At 43.4% G+C, this 25,533-nt stretch overlaps 1 long non-coding RNA gene across 1 annotated transcript in view; it reads left to right on the top strand.

Annotated features, from left to right (window-relative positions):
- The window catches only part of LOC121440815, a 37,244-nt gene that overhangs the window by 111 nt on the left and 11,600 nt on the right, over positions 1-25,533 (top strand). The window lies entirely within an intron of this gene.

Raw genomic sequence — 25,533 nt, 5'->3', positions numbered from 1 at the left:
AAGGGGAAATGGTATGTTGATGTTATTAAATGGAAACATCTTATTAGGGGCCCACCATGCAAATTGCCAGCAATACATCACAGACCATAAGTGGCCTGCTTGCTTTATCTCAGATCCGTTTTCTGTTTCTTAAACTTCGTTCACCCATTAGTGCCCTTATTAGAAACTTTCCTCAGGCAGCTATCTTTTCAGCTGGGGAAAGCTGCAACTGTAAACTGAATAGCTGTGTCTTCTTTATTTATGTGTTCATTGTATGTGTGGAGGGTATGCGTGCAGAGGTCAGAGGACAGCTTGTGGAAGTCAGCTCTTTCCTTCCTTCCTCCATGTGGGTTCTGAGGACTGAACTTGAGCCATGAGACATTTTGTTCACAGAGCCATTCCACCAGCCTCGCAGTTCTATCTGTGAGGTGATTCTCGCAGCTGCAGTCTTAACTGAGGCCTATGGAGACTAGGAAACAGTGGCTGGATTTTAAGGCAGTTTCTCCAACCAAGACTTGGGATATGAAATTCTCTTCCCTAAATGGGTATATCTGCTGCCAAGTGAATTGATTGTTCCAAAGATTACCACTGAAGAGTTAGAATTTGTTTTTTTAAACTTTCTGAGAACATTTATGACTCAAATGGCTAAAACGTTGTGACAGAGAAGGGAAAACCTGGAAAAAAATTCCCTTGGCCATGGTGTGTTAAAGTTTTCTATTTTACTTTTTTTCTAAGTTAAAATGTGTGTGTGTGTGTGTGTGTGTGTGTGTGTGTGTGTGTGTGTTCAGCTTGCTTATGGAAGCTGGGGACAATTTATTTTCTATCCATTCACTGTGTAGGTTTCAGGAATTTATCTCAGAGCATCAGATTTATAGGCAAGGACTATCACCTGCTAAGCCATCTCTGGCCCTGTGATGGACTTAAAAACTATCTTCAAACTTTGTGTGTGTGTGTGTGTGTGTGTGTGTGTGTGTGTGTATGTATGTATGTATATTTATTCCTTTAATTAGATGGATTTTTTTTGCCTTTCATGTATGTCTGTTCATCACGTATGTGCCTGGTTCTTGTGGAGGTGGTGCTGGGAATCAAACTCAGGTCCTCTGCAAGAGCAGTCAGTGCTCTTAACTACTGAGCCATCTCTCCAGCTCCCAAATTAGTTTTAGTTTACAGAGCATGGGTAGTAAAAGAAGAACCACCTTACAAAAGTCTTTGTAACAATGCATTGAGAAAAACCTTAAGAACGGGGATTAGAAAAACCAAGCAAGGCTCTGTAATTCATGAAAGTCAGTTATTTCAAAATGGAAGCGCCATAGAAGAGTCAGCATGGTTGGTTTAAAGATGAAGGAAGATGCTCATGAGGGAATGGTGGCACCCACAGAATTGGAGAAAGGTGGGATGCTCCATCTCACAAGTCATTTGTGAAGGGTTATTTTCATCACTTAACATAGGTGGGAAGACCCAGCCATGGTGGCAGGAATTCTAGACTACATAGGAAGGAGAATGTGTGCTGAGCATAAGCATTTGCCTTTCTCTGCATTTTGGCTGCCTGTAGCATGTGGCCATCTTCCTCTCTGTGACTTCTCTGCCATGACGGAGGCTGCATTGATTAGTTTTATGTCAGCTTGATACCAGCTAAACTAATTTGGGAAGCAGACCTCTCAACTGAGAAGATGCCTCTATGAGACTGGCCTACAGGCAAGTCTGGCCAGTGTTTTCTTGATTAGTGATTGATGTAAGAGGGACCAGCCCACTGTGGGTGGTGCTACTCCTAGGCAGGTGGTTCTGAGTATAAAAGAAAGTAGGCTAAGCAAGCCATGGAGAGCAAGTCAGGTGGCAGCATTCCTTCTTGACTTCTGCTTAAGTCCTGCTGTAGTAGGCAGGAGGAGTGGGCTCCCTTGTTCCAACCACCCGACTAGCTTAACCCACAAAATAACCACACAGAAATTGTATTAATTAAATTACTGCCTGGCCCATTATATCTAGCCTCTTCTTGGCCAACTCTCACATCCTGATCTAACCCATTTCTACCAACCTGTGTAACACCATGAGGTCATGGCTTACCAGGAAAGATTCTAACCAGCATCAGTCTCAGACAGGAGCTTCATGGCATCTGCCACACTGCCCTTCTTCCCAGAATTCTGTTCTGTCTTCCCCACCTACCTGAGTTCTACCCTATCAACTAGGCCCGGGAAGTTTCTTTAATAACCAATGAAAGCAACACAAATACAGAAGGACATCCTACACCATTTCCCCTTTTCTGTTTAAACAAAAAGGAAGGCTTTAACTTAGTAAAATTACAGGTATCAAGCAAGAATTACAATTACAATATTTAGATCTATTTTATCTTTTATCATAATAAAGGAAAACTATAACTATCTATCTATTCTTCAACTCCATCAAAGACTTCAGAAGGATATAATATTACCTAAGTAAACAAGAAGTAAGAAACTTCCAAAACTCTGGAATTGACAGAGACATCTCACTGCCTGTACAGTCACCCAAAGTTCTTCTGTACTGTTGGGGCATCTATCTTGGGCCTTCAGGCCCATAGTATCCAGCAGACATTTCCATGAAGCAGGAAAATTTAAAGACAGTTCAGTCACTTTCTTCTGTATTCTGCAGAATGTTTAGCAGACTCTTTCATGAAGCAGGAACCCTGAAGGATCATCTCACCTTTAGGCAAGTTCAGCAGACCTCTCTCTGCAGGTTCTTCATGTCCAGTTTATGCATCAGTCCAGTTTCTTGCCCAAATGGCTAACCAACTCCATAAGGAGCCTCTTGGATGCCCATCTTCCTCTTGAAGTAACTTGGTGCTGCCAGAAGCAGACGTTTCTCATTGTCATGAAAAGCCCTAAGTTATTAAAACATTTTAAATGCCATATTCTGTAGTCTTTGAAAGATATGAAGAATGCCTATCCAACTGAAATATATCTAGAATATCTAAGTAACATGACTACAAACTTGACTATTATAGAAGATTATCTCAATACCTTAATCAAGAGCAAAAATATACATATAACAAGATTGACCTTAAATTTATATCAACAAAGCAAAATCCATACCAATGCAAATTATTCATATCCATATCATCCTGCCTTCAGGTTCCTGCCACGAGTCCCTGCCCTGACTTCCGTCAGTGATGGAGTTTGACCTGAGAGCTATAAACTGAAAAAACTGTTTCCTCCCCAGGTAACTTTTGGTCATGGTGTGTTATCACAGCAGCAGGAACCTTGACAAAGACAAGGTTCTAACTAGAACTGTTAGCCAGAGTAAACCTTTAATCTATCAGGAAAAAAAAAAAAACAAATCAAAACAAGTACTGGAAATGTCCTCATGTTTTTAACACAAATAATTGATACATATCTGAAGTAACAGATACGCAAATTATCATGCTCTGATCATTGGACATCATATCCCTGAGTTGATATATTACACCGTATGCCACAAACATGTACAACTACTATATACCTAATTACAGCCCATATTTTCCTAAGTGTCCACCAAGAACAGTGTGTTCTTCTCAACAACGTTGTTGAAGTTATAGAAGGCCATCCAGGTTCTTAGAACACTGAGAACTAAGAGGCCTTCATGTCATTCCCATGAAAAATGTCCTTTAGTAGTAACTTATAGCATAATTGATTTTTCCCTGCCTACATAATTCAAAATAAAGAATAGAAAACATTTCATTTTGGGGGTATTTTGAAGTTCTTTAATATTTTTCTTCATTCTTGAGAATTTCATATAGGCATATGTTGAAATTATATCCATTCTTCATTTCCCCTCCAATTCTTCCCGTGCCTCCCCCATGTTAATGCGGTTCGTGTGTGTGTATGTGCATATATATATATATGTAAATATATATATATATACCCATATATAAATGCATGGGTGTGGCCCATCCACTGGAGGGGAACCTCCTGGTGTGCACATCCTCCAGAAAGAAGGATTGTCCCTTTCCCAGGAACTATCAGCCACTAACGGTTCCTCAGTAAGGGGTGAGCCTGGAGGTCACCTACCCCATCTGTCTGGGATTTCGTCTGATTTGATCAAGGCAGGCCTTGTGTGCTTTGAATTCATGTGTGCAATAGTTACGCCATGTCCGAAAGACAGTGTTTCATAGCACTTCTCCCTATCCTCTATCCACATCCTTTTCTGCAGTGTTCTCTGAGCCTTTGGAGGGGGCGAGGGAGAAGTGTTGCATGTACTAGGGAACCACTCTGCTGCTGAGTCACACCCGAGTTCTCTCATATCTTCGATTTTACTGTTGCCTGCATCATCGGCAGCAGCAGATACTGCTGAATCGTACATACTTAGGAAAGCAGGGCGGCAGGGTAGCTAACTGAGTGGGTAGATTCTTACTACACCTAGGCTCCTGGCATTTCAGCCATCCCTGACACCCGTGACCTTGAGGAATTTACTCAGCCTCCTCTCAGCTTGTTTTCATTAACAAATTGGGGGTCTTGGGGCAGGGAACGTCGATCCCTGGTAAAGTGTTCACCTTGTGTGAGTTAGGCCTTGGATTTGATCCCCAGCGCTGCAGGATTAAATAAATAAGTTGGGAGTCCTAATGATACCCTTGTTGTGAGGAGTAAACTCACTGACAAAATGCATGGAAAGCCCCGCACCGGTCTAAACGGGGGCTAGCACAGGGATGACGTCATGCTCAGGGATAGGCTGGAGCGCAGGAACCTCTCCCAGTTGTGGGTATGTAGAAGTCTTCTATTTGCACTTTGGTTATACATCTTATGTATTTAGTTAGCTTGATGTTGATGAAAATCCACATTTCTTTGAGGAAAGACTAGGAAATGCGTGACTTGTTTTTTTTTTTTCTCTTTGGATATAAGGGCTGTAGATCTACAGAGAGTTTAACTCAACCACGTTCACCCCGCCACCTCCTCCCTGTGTGTGGGCAGCTCTTTTGTACAGTTCTCTCTTTCTCAGTTGTGAGTTCTTTGATTAGAGTCTCTTGGTCCACACCTTTATCCAGGGGTGGTCTAGGGTCCGCTGAGGGAAAGAATGTGCCGGAGGCTGGGGGTGGAGTTCAGCAGTAGAGCACGTGCTTAGCAGGTGCAAGGCTGTGGGTTCCCTTTCCCCCCCCCCCCCCCCCCCCCCCCCCCCCCCCCGCACTAAAAACAAATAGTGCACTGGAATGTGCTAGAAATGATAAGATGCAAGTTCAGGAGCCTCACGAGGTCTGGTAAGAGGAAAGGGGCCCAGACACCCCTGGGTCCCTATGGAACTCCTTGAAGTCATGAAGAGTTTTTCTACAGGCAGAGTGGGACACCCTAAGTGGAGAAACAATACAACCCACAGAACCCAAGTGCCACCATGTTTCAGGATGGTGTATGACTCAAAGAATCATAACTGATCCAGTCTCCAATCTCCTGAGCCCTCTTCACTACCACCCCACCACACAGGCACACACATGTACTGTGTATGCATGCAAATACCTACTCAAGCACCCCTCTGTCTAGCCACTTTAAGACCTCCCTGTTCCTCCGGCTACATTGTCCCACATTTAAACTAACTTCTGCTATGATCTGGCCTTTAAGAACAGTCTGTTGCTGGGCGGTGGTGGCGCACGTCTTTAATCCCAGCACTCGGGAGGCAGAGGCAGGCGGATCTCTGTGAGTTCGAGACCAGCCTGGTCTACAAGAGCTAGTTCCAGGACAGGCTCCAAAACCACAGAGAAACCCTGTCTCGAAAAAAAACCAAAAAAAAAAAAAAAAAAAAAAAAAAAAGAACAGTCTGTTAATGGGTTTGAAGACAGTCTCCTAGTTTAGTTCCTGGTGCTGTGTCAGAGACAGATAGTGGAAACCCAGAGGATCAGGTCTCTGAGATGAAAAACTTGAGGCAAGAAAGTGTAAGTACCTTAGAAAGGGTTCTTTTTTAAAGGGGACCCCCTGATTTTCAAGGAGCAAGTTTTATGAAGATGAAGTGGCCTCCTGTCTTCAGACTGGGTTCACCTGCATGTACCACAGTTCATTTCATGGGGACAGTGGTTCGCAGTGACAGTCATTGGAGCTTCTGGACCCTACTTAAAATATCACATTTTATTCTGTTCAAAAGGAACCTGAAATTCGGATTCCATGGATTTGAGTGTGCTGCTACCTTTCATTACTGGTCTTAGTAACTCTTAAAACTATGTGTGCATGAACACATGTGCACAACACACTTCCACACATGCACACATAGATACACACATATGCATAAATACACATGTGCAGATGTGCATATACAAACACATACACACTTTCAATATAGATACACATTTTCACATATACACTTTCACATACTTGCATATATACATAAATACATAACTTACAGACACAGATACATACACACACACACACACACACACACACACACACACACACACACCTAGCTCTGAAGAAAGCACAGTGATAGAAGTAGAACCCCAACCCTGTCATTGGATAGTAAGAAGGTAGGAGATCTGGATTTAATTTTATAACGTCTGACTATCCTTTGCAATTGAATGGAGGAAGGGAATTGTTCCAGCCTGAAGGAGTCTGGACCTGGTCTCCATATTTACCTTGTTTCCTGGTAGTGTTGGCCAGCCGTCTAGGATCTGGGAGGGAGGCTGGTGATGCATCTCAGTGCACATGCATCTCACTTGTCTACCCATGCTCATGGCCCTGGAGGTCATCCTGGACACCCCATGCCCTCAAAGGGCTCTAGGGTGGATATGGAGATCCAAGAGATGCTCTTTCCTATAGGAAGGGATAGCCTTGTCCCCAAGACCTGAGACACTGTCCTGACTTGGAATTTCTGTAAGAAGACAGTCTTTGTTGCTCTTGTGTTTTATTTAAGAATGGGTTTTACATCTTATTGAGTGAGGTAACCCAGACCCAGAAAGACAAATATAGTATGTACTCACTCATAAGTGGCTTTTAGACACAAAGCAAAAAAAAACCAGCCTACAATTCACAATCCCAGAGAATCTAGACAACAAAGAGGACCCTAAGTGAGACATACATGGATCTAATCCACATGGGAAGTAGAAAAAGAGAAGATCTCCTGAATAAATTGGGCATGGGGGATCATGGGAGAGGGTAGAAGGTAGAAGGAGAGGAAGAAAGGGGAGTGGAGAAAAATATATAGCTCAATAAAAACAATAAAATAAATTTAAAAAAGAATGGGTTTTGCATTTTTTATTGTTTGAACATTTTTTATTTTGTTTCATTTTGAGATCTTTTGAAGCTCAGCCCTCATAGTCACCATGTAGATGAGGACAATCTTTTAAATTAATTAATTTAAAATTCAAAAGATCTTTCAAATCGGTTAATTTAAAAATTAATTTTAAATGAATTGATTAATTTTAAAGACAGGGCCTTACTCTAGCCTTGACTATCCTGGAATTTGTAATATAAATTAGGCTAGCTAGCCTTGAACTCAAGAGATCTTCCTGCTTCTGCCTCCCAAGTGCCTGGATTAAAAGTGAACATTGAGGATGACCTTAAATTCCAGTATGTCTTGAGCACTAAGGATGACCTTAAATTCCAGTATGTCTTGAGTACTAAGGATGATCTTAAATCCCAGTCTGTCTTGCCTCTACCTCAAAAGTGCCTGGATTACAGGCATTTACTGCCATGCCAAGTTGGGTATTTTTAAAAAATTAACATTTATTAAGTAGTGGGTTTTATCCTGGATTTCCACACGTATAATGGCATTATTATACATGGTTCCAAGTAGAAAATTTTGAAATCCAGGTTGACCATCAATTCTCTGATCTGAAATTTATCATCTTCTGTCAATACAGATGAAAATAGACCAGTGTATATAGTGAAATATTTCTATGTTATTCTTACCCCTCCGGCATCTTGTTCCCTTTTTCAGAGCCTAGTAGGCTTTTTTTTTTTGTCTTGATTAAGATGAAAGTCACATGCTGAAGCTCACCATTCATGTGTATCCCGCCTGTAGCACATGGGCCACATGCAGCTGTTTGAAGCCAATGACAGCTATGAAAATGTTCCCACATAAAATTGCAAACACTGGGTTGAAATGAGATGTGTGTGTGTGTGTGTGTGTGTGTGTGTGTAAGATTATATGGTTTTGTAGATGACAATGTTGTGTTGCGATGTCAAAGGTTGGACACAGCTGAACTGCCTTAAAGGGTGTGCCTCATACATTCTAATACACTCGCTGTTTTCTACAGTATTCATCTCTAATTCTGAAAATACCTCCATCACCCTGAAGTAAAGCCCTCTGTCTCTCAGGTCTCTTTCTGCTGCCCTTGGCTACCTCTGCTCTCTTTCCTCTCTGTGGGTTTTCCTATTCCAGTCATTTCATAAAAACAGAACCATATGATATATAGTCTCTTGTAACTCTCTTCTTTTAGTTAGCATGTTTTTTTTTAAGATTGATTTTATGCCTCAGTGGTGGCATACACCATTAATTCCAGTAGTTGGGAGGCAGACACAGGCAGATCTCTGAGTTCGAGGCCAGCCTGATCTACGGAGTGAGTTACAGGACAGCAAGGGCTACACAGAAAGAAGGGAAGAGATTAGGGTCCCATAAGCCCCCTTAAAGCCATACCCCATAGTTACACAGATCCTTTCACTAGACCCCGAAAGTTCCACAAGCTTCCTACAGCAGCAAGGGCTGGGGGCATTAGTACAGGCCTCTGAGAGCCATTCCAGATCCAAACTGTATCCACTATCAAGTTGAAAGGATCTATTTTTTTCCTTCAAATTCTGCTTTAAATATTGTGTGTGTGTGTGTGTGTGTGTGTGTGTGTGTCCGTGTGTGTGCATGTGTATGTATTTGTGTGACTGTCTGTCTGTCCTGTCAGTGTACTGTCAGGAATGTATTAACTTATCCTTTCAATACATTTTTGTCTTTTTGCTACCAAAGAGACAGATGAGAATTGTTTATTCTCTAGTTAAATTTAAATAGCTTTGTTATTTCCACATATATATGGCTACACTTGCGATATAAGAAAGTTATCATCAGACTTTTGAGTAAAAGAAATCTCAATAATTGCTCATAATTCCTACCTGAATATCAGACAAACATCAGCCATAGAAAGTTACAAAGAAACTTAGTTACATAGAGAAGCCTCTGAAGGGCCATGACGATGGCTAATTTGGCAAGGGCGCTTGCCTCCAAAGCTGACAACCTGCTTTCAAACTCTGAGCCCCATTGGTTAAAGGAGAGAATTGACTCCTGCATGTCATCCTCTGCCCTCCACGTGTGCCGCAGTGTGCATACACCCCAAATAAATTTTAAAAAGAAAAGGAAAAACAAGATGAAGATTTATCTGCTAAACATTTCCATTTGTTTCCAGGGTTTTCTGCAATCTTAGAATGTGGAGCACCCAACAAATGTTATGCCTCAAATAAAAAGTTTTTAAAACACACATACATAGGCTTGTTTCTGTCGGGTTTAGTTGAGGGTCTTTAGCCGTTCCTATGGAGCTGTGGTTTCATGGGAGCTGGCCCCTCTTTCTGACAGCCTGACTCATGTGTTTCGTTTAGGAAGAAGTTCTGTTTAGGAAGAAGTTCCTCACCTGCGCCTCAGGAACTGTGGTGGTCCTTTCTGTTTGTCATATGTGGTCAGCCTGAATCATGCTGTAACTTAACCTGTGCTGTTGTGAAATGGTCAAACATGATTCCTTTTATGGGTAACTTGCCAGTGTGAAACTTCATCCATGATTTTTTTGTCGATGTATACATATCCCCCCTGTCCGTCTGTCTGTGTGTGTATGTGTGTGTGTGTGAACATGTGGAGGTTAGAAGACAACTTTTGGTAGTCCATTCTCCCTCCCTTTCTAGCATAGGTTCTGCTGATCAAATCCAGGTTGCCTTCTGCAAGCCTTATTAACCACTGAACCATCTCACTTGCCCTTGTTCATAATTTTTAGTAAAATCATCTTGCAAACCTATTAATTCGTCAGCTGTTTGCCATTTAAAAAAAATGTAACTGTCCTTCTTGATGATCAAGTGCTATGGTAAGAACAGGAGACTGAAGACTCACATATATCATGGACTGGATTGTGGCTCAGTGGTAGAATGCTTGCCTAGCATATGTGTGCCCCTGGTTTGAGCCCTAGGACTACAAAAAATGGTAGCTTTCTGGGGGTCATGATGTGTTCTGTGCTCATTGGTTCATGTGCTTAGCCACGGTGAACACCCTGAGAAATGTAAGTGCAATGTCTTTAAATTTATCTACGCAAAAAGGAACTCATCTTGCAAAACTCTTGCTCGTGTTCAAGACTTGGTGTCCTTTGTAATTGTTCCTGATACCGCAAAGGCTTCAACAAAACTCTTGTGGCTGAAATAGGTTTGGTTAGGCCTACCGTTGACACGAAGTCATTACAACATTCAACTTCCACACCGACACAGGACACCTGGCTGCCTCAGAATTTCTTTTTCAGAATGAGGAAGTTCTAAGGTCAAACAATCAAAGATCAAGATGGACTCCCTCAAGCCCAAGGGATGTAAGTGATGCTATTAACCTAAAACACTGTCATTTTCAGATCCAACAGGAGTTCTGATAAACAAGAAGGTGGAATTCATCCAGAATTTAAATTTAGCTCTTTAAAAAAAAAAGAATCTTTTCTTTATGGATGCTTCTAAAACTATCAGTACGTATCTCACAAATGCTTCAGAACATGACTCTATAGGCCATAATTTATCCTGACAAGCAGGCACCATAAGATCCAAAGGGAAGTTCTGTTTTCCAATCCAAGCAGGACAGATTTTCCTAATAGCCCGATGACGCTGTGAGATTTAAGTCACAGTTAAGATTTAGATCACAGGCGACCTAAGCAACTGACCTTTTAAATGGCTCAGTTTTTATGATCTCATTTCATGTCAGCCATCCTATATCATTCGAGATATCCTTAGGTGTACGCAGAGCATCCTTCTGGTAGTTTGACTGGGTTTAGATGCACCTGTTTCTGTCATTACCGGCTCTGCCTTAGGTTCCTGGATGATGACAGTGAATTTCTCAAAGTTCACGGTCATGTCGAACAGATTGGCTTTGCCGTCCCAACCCCCCTCTTTTACACTTATTTTCTATGCAGTGCAGTCTGTTTTTTTTTAAAAAAAAAAAAAAGCCGCCTGGGGCTTTGAAAGGCACGAAAGGTCTAAAGGGGCAGCTTATATAGTTCATGGGTTCTCTTCCGTTCACAGCAACAGTCTGTCTTACGGCACCTCAAGACATAGCCCAAGTTTGAGCCCTTCACTTGGCCAAAGCATGCCTGTGTCGGTAGATACGCAGAGACTTGGGAAAGTGCCAAGACAGTACCAAACAAACAAACAAAAACCCAAGGCTCACAGGAGCAGTCCCTATCCCATCGGTTGACAGGGAATACATTGAGGACGGTTCTATTAAAGTATGGCCGAGGCAAGTGTCACTGCGCATGCTCCTGCAGCCTCCTAATTGGGTGTGCGTTGCCTAAATGATTTCCCCTCTCCTTTCTTCCAGGATCAGATTCCCTTCTGCTGGGAAGCCTTCCTTGAGTAGCCTAAGGTAGGGCATGTCTCCTTGCAGAGCTGGAGAAGTCAAGCTCCCAAAGTGTCTTAGGTAACCAGGTAGCTCTCCCACCTGCACCTCTACCTGCCCTTACAGCGTCATTGGCTTCATGGGGGGGGGGGGCAGGAGGGGAGTCCTTTCTGTGTTCCCTCTTATGGACGGGGATGTTATCTCCTCACAGTGTGCTTGGAAAAGGCTCCAAAAGAACCCAGCCATTGAACTGGGTATCTCTGCATCCTGCACCTTCTGAGTGGAGGCCAGTTTAGCAGTCTTGGTTTGGAAGAGGGGTACTTCCATACCCATACAGGGGACCACTCCCCAGCCCGCAGTGCCCTGTCAGAAGGGATCACATAAGGGGCTGGAGTGGGAGAGAGATGCTGAGTTAAACCAGAAGCCAGGTTCTTCCCAGCAATGATGTTAAAGCAGCACTTCCGTGTTCTGCATATCCTTCTCTTTTCGATGGGAACCTGTCAGTTCTATGTTTAGTTCGAAGTGCAGGACACTGCATAAGCAGGAGGTTTGGTCTAACATTTATTTATTTTATGAGCATACAGTTAGATATATCGGAATTACTGGCATCGAAAGCATTGGTTCTGCGTTGTGGGAAACAAAGCCTTCTGCTGTAGTACATTCTTCCGTTTAAAAAAAAAAAAACATAATTTTTTTTTCCCCAAGAGTCTTGCCAACAAACAACACTCTAAATGTAAAAACTAGATTTGCAAGAAGGCTTATATTCATATTTAGAGAATATGCATATTCAGAGGCTTATTATTCAGGAAATATTTGGTTATCTTCAGACTAAGTAAAACTTATGGCTAAAAATAAGGGAGGTAAAATATAAATAGTGGGAAATGTTAGGGAGCAGGCACAGCAGTCTCAACAAGAATAGGATGGCAAAGATGAGAACTGAGCCTTATTTTGTTTGGGTTTTTGGTCTCTACACTACCTGAAATTCCATCCCATGAAGTTGAACGCTGACTGGATGTCTGGCATACACGGAGAGCAAAACTTAACTTGTACCCCATAATCTTAGCATTGGTTAGGCAAGACATAAGAGACCAATAACGTGGCCCCCAAATAACTTCTCTTTCACCATCGTGGCCCCAAACAACTTCTCTTTCACCATCTTGAAATTGCTACAGAATTGAGGATTTGAGATCCAGTTCAAGGGGTAGCTTCTGACTGGTCTAAGCCTGTCATATTAGTTCCCATAGCTTTGCTGATGATTGGTGCACAGTCAAGATTAAATGTCAATGCAGAATGCTTTCCCCTGTAGTGATCAGTTCAGGACCCATGTGGGACCCTCCCCACTGCTTAAGAATAATGAGAAGTAAAAGGAAGTTTCTTGAGGGTCCTAGGGAAAATTTCATGGCTCCTAAAACAAAACAGACAATATTCTACCCATAACCCTCATGGGCATGCCCCCAACAGCTGCAGCCTCTGCTTTTTGTCATGACATAAAAGTTTAGTCAGAAACTGGTAGATTCAAGAACATCCCCAAGAAATGGATATAGAATCCTACCTGAGACCAGTGATTCCTCAGGCAAAGGTGCTTGCTACCAAACCTAATGACCTGAATTTGATCCCCTGGACCCACACGGTGGAAGGAAAGAGCCAACTCTCGCAAGTTATCCTGGGATCTCGCCACACCACCCTCCCCATGAATAAGTAAATGGGGGAGGGAGGTATTTGTAAAAGGTTTTACCTAATAAAACCTCTCTAGCGGGGCAATGGTGGCAAAGCCCTTTAATCCCAGTACTTAGGAGGCAAAGGCAGGTGGATCTCTAAGTTGGAGGCCAGCCTGGTCTATAGAATGAGTTCTAGGACAGCCAGGACTGTTACATAGAGAAGCCCTGTCTCAAAAACAAAAGAAGGAAAGAAGGAGGGAGGGAAGGAAGGAAGGAAGGAGGGAGGGAGGGAGGGAGGGAGGAAGGAAGGAAGGAAGGAAGGAAGGAGAAAGCAACCTCTCCCAGACCAGAATGAACACTTCTCTTTTCAACAGTCAGCAGCTCTTTCCTGCTGTTTCGCCACCTTCATTGATGGAGCGGGTAAGCATAGCGATGCTTTTTACGCCACCTCCAAATACGGCGAGATTAAGACTACACAGAAGAAGAAAGCAGAGGTCAGCAGTCCTGTAACGAACAGTAGGATGCGGATAATATCAGTCAGCATCACCTGATGGAACGAGAACCAGGCAGTAGACAATTACAAAGCCTGACCACTTTTCTGAGTCCTAGCGCAAAGTAACTTTTCTCTTTCTCCTTTCTAGTTCTTCTTTGGTTGCCGACCCAAATCCTAACTGCTTGCCCTGACACTTTAGTTAGACTTCCATTGCTGCCCCTTACTTCAAAAGCCTGAGTCCTCTTCCCCACCTACTTCCCTCTGCACCTGGATTGCCCTGTCATTGTTTTGGTTTTTCCTTCTTCTATTGACTGCTCATAAAACAGTCATTCAACAACAACAACAAAATCCAAGGAAACAAATTGTGGCCATTTAGCAGAAGAAACCTGAGTCCCCAGTTAGAAACAAACCAGAGAATTCCAGAGTCAGAAGAGATCTTAAATCTTAGGAGGACTTCTAGATTTCTCTTGTAGATTAAGTCCTGAGAGGTCAAGTGACTCGCCCAAAGTCTTACAGGCAAACTGAGCAGGCCTGAGAACCCGGTTTTCTGGAATTCAAACGGGTTCTTTGTGCTGCTCTGAACAGTTTCCGTTCCGAAGCTGTGGAACGAAGCAGGCAATTGGTATTTTAAAATGTCAGCAGAGGAAGATGACTGAGTAAAACACTGCATTTTCATTTCGCAGGAATTTGGGAAACTCATAATAGAAATTTGGGATATTTTGTTTTTAAATAAGACTGTAGCCTTTACTAAAAGGTTGCGCATATGTGCCCGCGTGGAACCACCTGGGGAAGAAGTGACGCCAAACGCCTGCTTCATGGAAGTTAGTGGGGTTCAACCCATCCTTGCCCCAGACTGTGATCTCCCTCTCCGCTCTCAGAAGGCTGGATCTCCTTCAAGTGAGACTCGGCACCATAACCAACGAACGCCAGGACACAGTCAGACCTGTGATGTGTTTATCTTGGCTTCCCTGCCACACACACACACACACACACACACACACACACACACACACACACACTTTCTCTCCAGAGTGGCTTGCTTGCTGCTTCATCATATTCTAAGCTAGTCTTCAGAAGGAGAGACGCTTCGAGCCCCGGTATGCTAACTCTGTATGTGTTTCGTTCCCAGAGTTAGTGCTCCCAGCTCTGTCTCAGCTGCTCCCAGCTCTGTCTCAGGTGTTCCGTTTTAATTGCTCTGAGATCTTAAAGTGCAGTGTTGAATCTCAGAGCCTCCAAGTTACTGTTACTAATAATTTCCCTGCTGGCCCCCTCCGTTTGCTCCGAAGATCAGAAAAGCCGAGGATTGTGTGAACAGTGAATTCTACAACCCTGCTCTCAGGATCTGAGTCAGGCCCTCAGTCTGTCAGGGAGCCGAAGCTGCCCACTAGACTACCTTTCTTAGATGGCAGCTAGGCTGCTGGTGACAGGGGGAGCCTAACCCTTCTCTAAACCTGTGGCATAGATGTTGATAGTGACATGCAAAAATCCAGCCGTAAAATGCCTTAGATTTACCGAGCAATCTAAAACAATAGGTCAACACTGGATTCTAGCATCTCTTTTAGCCTAGCATGGTAGCACACACCTTTATTCCCAGCACTCTAGAGGCAGAGGCAGGTGGATCTCTGTTGGAGACCAGCCTGGTCTACACAGTGATTTCCTGGATAGCAAGAGCTACCTAGCAAGATCTGTATCAAAAACCAAAATGAATCGAAATTTTATTATTTTTTTTTAAAGAATTTATTTCTCTGTGGTGGGGAGGGAGGTTGGTATGCTGCATGCTATGACAAGCATATAGAGATTAGGGTCAACCTGAAGGGAGTATACTCTCTTCTTCCACTATGTGAGTGTCTCATGGATTAAGTTCAGGTTGTCAGGCTTGGCACCAAGCACCTTTATCCTAATCATCTCTTTTATAATGATACCTGAGATGTAATAAGACATATAAAATGCCAAGAGGAAGTAGTGTAAACAGTCTAGATGAACGAAGTCCTATTGGACATTTTCGCTAATAGGATGGGGTTGGGGAAGTGCCAAGAACTGCCCTGGAGGTTAACAAAGGATATGAACTGTTCCTTGAAGCTTGGCATTCATGTTCTGGCCAGTAAGTCCCTCTCTTCTCAGACCTCTTGTGAAGATTCTCTTACCATGAGTTCAAAACCCCTGTAGCTTGGAGGTTTTTATTTTCACTTAGGGTTAACCATTTACGCATGGGATGTCTGAGCTTTTCCAAAGCAGCGCTTGAGATCTACCGTCCGCTGTATTAATCTGTTATAGATTTTATCCTGTGTTTGTATACTAATAACCTCTTTGAAGGTATTTGGAGCAGTTTACACAAATACATGCTCTGTCCAAGGACGGGGAAATGATATATATATATATATATATATATATATATATATATATATGGAAAATATGATGATCTGGACAGGAAGCTAGCTCAGGCAGTAAAGTTTGAGCCATGCAAACATGGGGATCTGAGTTTGATCCCCTGAGCCCAAGTACAGAAGCCAGGTGTACCGGCACCCACTTGTGATTCCGGTGCTGGGGAGGCAGAGCAGGTACATCCCAGGAGCCCTCTAGCCAGTGAGCTTAGCCTAGCTGGGGAGTTACAGGTAGTGAAAGGTCCAGTCTCAGAAAATAAAAACAGGGTAGACGCAGCAACTAAGGAACAGCCTCCAAGGGTGTCTTGTCTAGGCTGGCCTCGACATCCTGGTGATCCTCCTGTTTCAGCCACACAAGTGCTGGGATTACTTCCAGGAGTCACCATGTTAAAATTTGGATAGTCACCTTGGAAACACCTGCCATTCAGCCAGAGTCCAGCAGCCAGGTCGCTTAAGCTCTCCAAGATGATTTACTTGCTCACTGCCCCGTGTTTATCGGGTAATATCTAAATTCGAAGGCTGTATTTTTCTCTCGCAGAAGCTACTGGGAAGTCTGCTACCCTTGGTAATTTGCTGCCCTAGGCAACTGCTTGTTTGGACTCCGTTCTCCCAGCTGGAGTCATTGTTCCAACTTATTTGTATGGTTAAGTTGTTTCTTAGATCCCTGGATGCCTATTCTCAGAGCTCACAGGGTAGGCCTTGGTTTTATTTTTATTTTTATCTTTGCACTCGGCAATTATGTTCTTTTGTAAACTAGCTAATCTGAAGAAAAGTGAGTTATCAGATGGGGAGAAAAGTGTTTAAGTTGTTGTCATAGCATGTTTGTGTGTGAAGTGCTTGGATAGAACATTCTAGTTATATATGTAAATGATGCTGACCTGAGCCACTCAGGAATGGGTCTCTGTTCTCAGCTTCCTTCTCTCTTCAGGTGTTCTGTGTCATTTATTTTTCTGTGGCTGTGAGAAAATACCGCCCCCCCCCCCCCCCCCCCCCGCCACACACACACACAAATTAGAGGAGACAGGGATTATTTTGGTTTGCAGTCCATCTTGTCTGGGAAGGCACGGAAGCAGGTGCGTGACGCTGCTCTGCTGATCACATTTCCTCTGCACACAGGAAGAAGAGAGAGAGAGAACAGGAAGTGGGGCCAGATGGATAGACAGGAAGTAGTCAAAGAATGGCTAACACCAGAAAGGACACTTGCCTGAGCAGTGTCTACTATCACTGCCTGTGATTTTTTTCTTGTTGTTGCTTTTACCATCTGCTTACTAATAATGCTTTAAAAATTAAGACCTGAATTCAACCCCTCCAGATTGTTTGTTTAAAATTATTTGGTCTATCTAACGAGTGGTGAGAAATTACCAGGAGCTCAGAGTGAAAACTCTATAATTCATTCACGCAGACTTGAAGGTTTAAATTAGCAAACATATCATCACGTTTATTTTAGTCAGTTTTCTTCCCTTGTTTTGATCTGCTGTTTGACTTTTTGCCTTGCCAACCCAGATTCAACTGTCTGCGAAGGCATCTCGCTATCACTTAAAAAATCAGCACTTTCTCTTCAGCTAATCTTGTTCTCGGAAGAATTAAGACAATATTGTCTGGTTGTACTGTTGATTCATGTGCAATCCACAAAGAGCTAAATTGCTTTAGTATGGCTGATTGGGTTTTACAGCAATGTCCCCAGTAAATGTATGCCCCTTTAAAAAATGGCAGTAATTCCCTCAGTTTACATTTTTTTAGTCTCTGTAATACAGAATATACACAATGCACAGGGAATATGCACTTTTATATATTTGAGGGGCTGATTTTCTTTTTTTGAGACAAATTCTCTTTATTTAGTCCTAGCTTACCTAGAATTCATTATTTAAACCAGGCTGGCCTAAAACTCAGAAAAATCTGCCTGCCTCTGCCTCCTGAATGCTGGGATTAAAGATGTATACTACCATGCCTGACATTTATTTGGTTTGGTTTGGTTTTTGGTTTTTCGAGACAGGGTTTCTCTGTGTAGCTTTGGAGCCCTTCCTGGAAATCGTTCTGTAGACCAGGCTGGTCTCGAACTCACAGAAATCTGTCTGCTTCTGCCTCCCAAGTGCTGGGATTAAAGATGTGCGCCACCACTGCCCGGCTCAGTCTGTTTTGTTGTGGCTGTAACAAAATACCGAAGGCTTGGGTTATGAATAAAGACAGGAGGTTTACCTTGGCTTGTGATTTCAAAACTTTAAGAGCACAATATCAGCATTGGTTTGGCTTTTTGTAAGGACTGAGTATGTGTTGTCTGTGTGTGAAACAAGTGTGTGCAAAAGGAACAGAAGTGCAAGACAGAGTGGTGAAGGTGCCAGGTTTGCTTTGCTACAGTCACCTCACAAGAGAGCTATCCCCTCCTTATTGGAGCTACAGTAGTCCCTTTGTAAGGGTGGGCCTCACGAGGGCATAGCTACTTCACAAAGGTCCCACCACCTCACAGCACCACTGTGACGATGACCAAGCCTTGCATGAGTTTTGTCAGGCTGATCAAAGTCTTTGCTATGGATCCCCACCCCACCTTTTCCATCTGTTACCACAAACTTAGAGATAAGAAATAGCAACTACTATGAAGGCCAAAGAACCCAAGAGTGGCCTTTCCATTTTTAAAATAGGTTCTAGAATTTTGTATTGTTTTATAGGTACAGATAAGAAGATACTAAAAAGTTACTAAGTCCTGAAGTCCTGTCACTTTGTCCTAAGGTAGGATTTTAAAATTCAGACGTAAGCACTGGAAGAACAATTTGCCACAACTTATAACAATAGACACCAAAGCCACATTTATTCAGTGTTAGGATGTTCAAGTTGACTAGCCAATTTGTTTTCTCCATTTAATCAAATACTATAGGGGCCAAAACCAGAGTTTCAGCTTTTTTTTCTGTTCTCAAAGGTAAAACATATATTATGAGTTTGAAGAAATAAGAAAATGGGAAGACCCTCCAGAGCTCCTAACGTAGAAGGCATGAGAAGTATGCCTGCAGTGGCATTTATTTTTGGAAAGAGAAAGCATCTCTTCTTGCTTCTGAAAGGTTAGAAGGCAGAAAAAGATTCCAGGTTCTATCAATTGTTCTTATTGATCATCTGATATTATCCGTATTTCTCCTGCCTATAAATCACTCACAGATCTATTACCTATCATTATCTGATTCTATCTTTTAACTGTTTTCTATTGCTACCTATTGCCTTCTTAGTCAACAATAAAAATTTTATCCTGTAACTATCTAATTTACCCATGGTCAGTGGCAGAGTCAAAGACAGTACCACAGGGCTGACAGAGAGGAAATGCTGAAATGACAGAGTGACCACTTATACAATTGCCAAAATTCGATGTTGCTTTTCCCTGAAGAGGCAGCAATTTTGTACCATTCAACATGATGGCCGCTGACTCCAGACTCAGCCAGGTTAGTACTCCACTTGCCCTGTCTCCTCGCAGGCCTCTGAGCTGAACACGCACCTGGCAAATCATGAGCAGTAGGAAAGGAAATGGAGATTGAAAGTTTGCACTGTGTAACTGACTGCACAGAAACCAGCGTGTTGCCATTTCTACTTCAGAAGCACCGGGCTCAAGATGCATCTTCTAGATATACAGTACAAGTAAATAGCAATGTATATTTTTAAAAATTATGGCTATTTTTAGTGTGAAAGCGTACTGTCTTTTAAGAACTCCAAAACATTTGTGATCAGTTTATCATGGATAAAACTATACAAGAACAGGTTATTTTTTAGTAGAATTCCCTGTGGCCTTCAGCCATTTTGCTCTGTGTTAGGAGGAGAAAGAAGCCTGATTTTGAAGAGTGTTTTAGCAAGGTAATTTTATACATTTCTTCTTTCTTTTTCTGCATCTTTGTTGGTCACCCAGCTGATGGAACTCTCTGAAGCACCGTGGCCTCCGCATCAAGAGCAAGAATATAACATACTGTAATTATCGCTGTCTCTGAGGCCTCGGTTTTTATATTCCTGTCTATGTGACTTTCACGGTGCTCAGCAACCATCTATTACCCCTATGTAAGCCTCACGCGCCGAGACAGACTGGCCTTCGGCATGCTAAGGAGAGCAGGGCATGCCCTCCAACACACAAGCCCTGCTCACTGAGGCTCGGAGGTGGTTCTGATGTGCCATCATTCAGACAGTTTTATCCGCACCGGTTTCACAAATCATACACTCAGGCAAATTATCGGCAATCGAGAGTCCACAGTGTTCCCAGCTGGAGCTCCTCTGCAAAAGCCGGCTCCAGCATTAACATGAGGGTTTCTGCAGAGGCTCCCCATGGCACCGCCACTGGAGGGACGTTCAGCCAAACTGCTGCTGAGATGGAAACCGGCTGTTTGAACTATAACTCAGTTAGATATGTTAATAGAGGAAGGCCATGATAGCGTGATGCAGGAAATGACTAAACATTTAATGCTTATTACTCGGCAGTATTCCTGGCCTCCGGAAGGTAATGCGGCTGGTACTGTGTGGGTGAGTGCCGTAAACCAGGTCGGGGAGACTTTGAAGGGCCTTTGTCCTTCTTGCGGCTCAGACATGATAAATATTAACTGGTTCAAGCTCCTGCTTTATGGCGATCGACGGCAGGATGCGTGAAACCTTTTGCAACACATTTTTAAAAAAACAGTCCTTCCAATATCTCAGAGCTGTTTATTATCCCACTTCCTAAAAAGTCACGAGAATTCATCAGGCATAGAAGAACCTTCGCAAAGCTGATGGAATTTGGACCTTTAATGACGCAAAAGGATGCATGCATGGATTTTGCAAGTTTCTAGTTCCTGATACATAAGCGGTGACTTTCCTCTGTGTTTTCTCTGTTCTCAGCTCTTATTTTATGATGATGATTTTTCTTTTCTGGAATGGTGCTGGGGATTGAACCTAAGCCCTTGCTTGTATTAAACAAACACTCAGTTACTGAAATGTATCCCCATGGCTTTAATATTTTATTTTGGGGTATGTGTGTGTGTGCTCGTGCGCGTGCGTGAGTGTAATGTGCACATGTGTTGTCCATGGGGGTATCAGATTTTCCTGGAGTTAGAATTACAGGTGGTTGTGAGCTAGGAACCAAACCCATTTCTTCTGTAAGAAAATGCTCCCTTAACTTCTGAGCCATCTTCTCCAGCCCCCATTTTCACACTTCAGACAAAATTAATACTGATACTACTTTAGGTAATTTTAGAGAAAAATTCTCTTAGAAGCACTAAAAGTAAAGAGGATAAAAATCTATCCAGGCTGGGACTAGAGAGATGACTCAGCCGCTTAGTCTCTTCTTGCAGGCTAAGTTCAGTTCCCAGCTTCCACGTCAGGGAGCTCCAGTCACCTGGAGCTGCAGTTACAGGAGGAGCTGTCACTTGGTGGGAAACCCGTACTTACTTACATAAACCCACACACAGACCACACCCACCCACCTACTCAATTAATAATAATAATAATAATAATAAATTTTTAAAATCTATCTGTGCTACAAGACATCTGTGCTACACGCTGCAACTCCCTTTTTGTAAATACTGGGAATTTATTCTGTAGCTGGCCTGGGAGCTAAGAAGGACTCCTATATTTTTAAAGGGTCATGAAGACTCCACAGAACTCATATGAAGAGGGGGAGGGGGGATGGTATTATCCTAAAATTTAGGCTGCTACTTTGCAACAGAAGCGTGTTCACTGTGGTAGTGCAGTGTCCCTTCTGTGAAAGGGCAGCATGTTTGTCAGATGTTGCAAAGGTGAGTAAAACCATCCCTGTCCTGCCGGGCTGGAAAGGACACGAGACCAGTGAACAAGAGGTGAAGGGAAGATGGTGCTAGATAAGGGCTTCAAAGGAAGAGGGGGAGGGGTCATAGGGAGTGGCTTCCTCGGGAGGCATTCTTAAGATGAACCTTGAAGATAAAGAGATTTTGAAGGATTAGGTGGGCAGGGTAGAAAGAGGTCAAAGAACTGGAACGTGGAGTCGAGTTATGGAAACAGTAAGTCAAGTCCCTTTCTTGAGTCCCCGCGGTAGCTACGCTTCACCGGAAGGCAGGAAAGGGGAGAGCAGGTCCTTGGAGGGGATCGCTAGGCAGTTTCAGCTCTTAGGGGCCCCGGAAGGGCAGCAGTTCTCATCTTCCCTTGGTGTTTGATGTGACCATAGTCTCAGGAAATGACAGGGACTTGCTGAAGAAATGAACCTCCTCTCTTGTAGGCGGAACACTTGCTTCATCAGTAGCTTTTAGCTATTGATCTATGAACAGGGTCACTGTGTGCAGTCACCATTAACAAGTGGAGCGCTCAGTCTCTGTCTAGTCCTTGGAAGTCTCGAAAGTCCTCTTTAACAGCAGTTCGAACAGAAGCGGGGCAATCCAGCTTGGCGAGGGGGCCAGGAACGCAGCATTCTGCCTTTGAATTTGTCCCTGACTCAGCCATCCGACTCCACCTGCTCATTGTTCCGGTTTCCTCTGCTCTACAATGAGTACAGCATCGGTAGCCTCATCTCTGTTCATAGAAACTGCTCAGCATGTTCTGGACCCTAAAAGGAGAAAATTCTCATTTCCCTCCATAGTTTTTTTTTTTTCAAGGGGAGGGCAGGGCGGGCATGAAGTTATCAGAATTAAAATCGGAACATAAGAGCTTTGCAAATGAAATGATTATTTTTAATGTATTTAGTATTATTGTATGTGGTGATACATCCATGTGCCATGGGGCCCTGATGGAGTCCAACGGACAACCTTTAGGACTCCTCTGCCATTCATGTAGTCCTAGAGATTAAATCTGGGTTGCCAGGCTTGTACAGGAAGTGCTCTTACCGTCAGAGCCATCTTGTCAGCCCTGATGGATGGCACAAAGTTCAGAGACTGCTCTCCCTCCTCCTGCTTCTCCTCCTCCTCTTCTTCCTCCCTCCTCCATTCCTTCAACTTTGAACTCTCAATCCTCCCTTCTCAGTCTTTTGAGTGCTGGAAATAGAGGTTAGCTGTTAGTATACCAACCCTGTTAGTAGTTTCTAAATTAAAGTTAGGATTTGGGGGTGGGGGCGTTCTGAGAGAGGATTTCTCTGTGTAGCTTTGATTCCTGTCCTAGAACTCACTCTGTAGACCAGGTTGGTCTCAAACTCACAGAGATTTGCCTGCCTCTGCCTCCAAGTGCTGGGATTAAAAGCTCACGTCACTACTGCCCAGCTTGGTACCTTTTATTGTTATCGTTGCTAGAACTAATGGGGGACAGCACTGTCCTGGACCGTGAGATGATATGTCCACATCTGCCCCTTTCTGTGTATTTCTCAGTGCTGGGAGCCATGTGGGAAGATGGTTCTGTGTCTTCCTTTGGGGTGGGGTGTGCCTGTCGGAAGTTCTGCTCCACAGTCTGCATGGTCTCTGCCATTGGCTGTTCACAGCTGAGGAAGACACTAAAGTCTTCAATGAAAGCAGAAAACAGGGCTGGAAATGTGGCTTAATGGGTAGACTGCTTGCCTAGCACGTTTGAAGCCCTGGGTAGGATCCTCACCACTGCCTAAAGCTGTGTGTGGGGGTGTGCTCAGGAAGTGGAGGCCGGAGAGTCAGAACTTCAAGGTCACCTTGGACTACTTACTCTGGTAACAACTTTAAGGGTAGCCTGGCCTGCGAGAGTCTGCCTCAAACAATCAAAAGTGGGTGGAGGGAGCTGGACACACAGTCTCACTGTACCTAGAGTACATGCTAAATTCTACAAGGCCCAGGTGGTAACAGACTTCTTAGGTGCATATGTTTCTTCACTGAGAACCACTTGGTGGCTTGTCTATCTTCATATATCTCTTTCTGTTTTTTATTTTTGTTTTCCATATATGGGGGTTTTGCCTGCATGTATGTATGTGTACCATCTGCATGCCTGGTGTCTGCAGGGCCAGAAGAGGATGTCAGATCCCCTAGAACTGGAGTTACAGATGGTTGTGCATTCAGTTCCTTAGAACCCATGGAAAACGTCAAGTGTGGTAGCCTGTGTTTATAATCCCAGTGCTAAGGAAGTAGAGATGGGTGGGTCACTGGGGCCCACTGGCTAGTCAGACTAGCCTAACAGGTGAGCCTCGGGCCAATTGGAAACCCCCATCTCCAAAATAAAAAATGAGGTGAGGGCTGTCCAGGTGGCTCAGTGGTGAGTACTGACTCCTGCAAATTGTCTTCTGACTCCCACACTCACACCCAACCCATACCCACACACACACACTCACACCCAACCCATAACCACACACACACTCACATACACACACTCACACCCAACTACACACACACACACACTCTCTCTCTCACACATACACACACTCACACCCAACTACACATACATACACACTCACACCCAACTACACACACACACACACTCTCTCTCTCTCTTTCTCTCACACATACACACACACACTCTCTCTCTCTCACATACACACACACACACTCTCTCTCTCACACACACACACTCTCTCTCTTTCACACACACACACACACACACACACACACACACACACACACACTAATATATGTATTTTAGGTGGATGACACCTGAGGAGTGATGCCTGAACTGACTTCTGGCATCCATGTGAACATGAGTGCACATATCTTTGCATACACATATGCATAGCCTTCCTGTGGGCTATGTGTTTGTGTCACATCACCTGAAAATTCACACACTGGAAGCCCAACCTTCAAGGTGATGGTAGGAATTGGGAACTTTGAAAGCTGAGAAGGTTGTGAAGGTAGAAGTCCCATGAGTGGGACCTGTGTCCTTGTGAAAGAAGCTGACAGAGTAGCTTCTCTTGTGTGTTGGGAGGACACAGCCAAATGACCATTGTCTCTGAACCATATGTGGACTTTCCCAGACTCAGAATCTGCCAGCACATTGTTGTTCTCCTACTCCCCAGTTTCCCTCACTGTGAGGAGAAAGTCTGTCTCTAAGTCTTCCGGTATGTGATACTTTATAAATATGGCCCTATAGTGGGTCTTTCTTTGAAGTGCCAGCTCCCAAATAATGGCAAGAAGACTTTTTACTAATTATGAAAGTTTAGTCTTAGCTTAAACTTGTTCCCAACTAGCTCTTAAAACTTAAATTAACCCATTTATATTAACCTACATTCTGCCACATGGCTCGCTACCTCTCCTCAGTATTGTACATCTGACTTCCTCCTTGTCTGACCGTTGAATCTCCTACCTCAGGTTTTCTTTCCAGAGTTCCCATCTCTATCCAGAAGTCCTGTCTATCCTCTTCTGCTTAGCTACTGGCCATTTAACTCTATTAAACCAATCAGAAGGTTCCTTGGGCAGATGAGGTTAAACGAGACACATATTCACACAATGTACAAAAAGATGATCCCAACATGACCATCAGTCTCTAGGTATAGGTTAGCACTTTTTTTCACTTTTCAGTAGGCTGAAAGAGAACAGGGTCTACTGTCTGTTTTCAGCTAGTAGTAAGAGAAGTCTAAAAATGCCTTTTAAGCCACAACTTGCTGATGAGTCCTTAAACAAGGTTCATACGAAGAAGCCATAAACCACATCAAACATAGAAGAATCTGTGTGAAGCTGATAGAGTGTAGAGCTGGAGAGATGACTCAGTGGTT

Source organism: Microtus oregoni, unplaced genomic scaffold (assembly GCF_018167655.1).
Source record: "Microtus oregoni isolate MIOR12 unplaced genomic scaffold, Mior012 000002F_ref0000024, whole genome shotgun sequence".
NCBI classification, from domain to species: domain Eukaryota; kingdom Metazoa; phylum Chordata; class Mammalia; order Rodentia; family Cricetidae; genus Microtus; species Microtus oregoni.
This window is presented reverse-complemented; position numbering and strand designations above follow the sequence as displayed.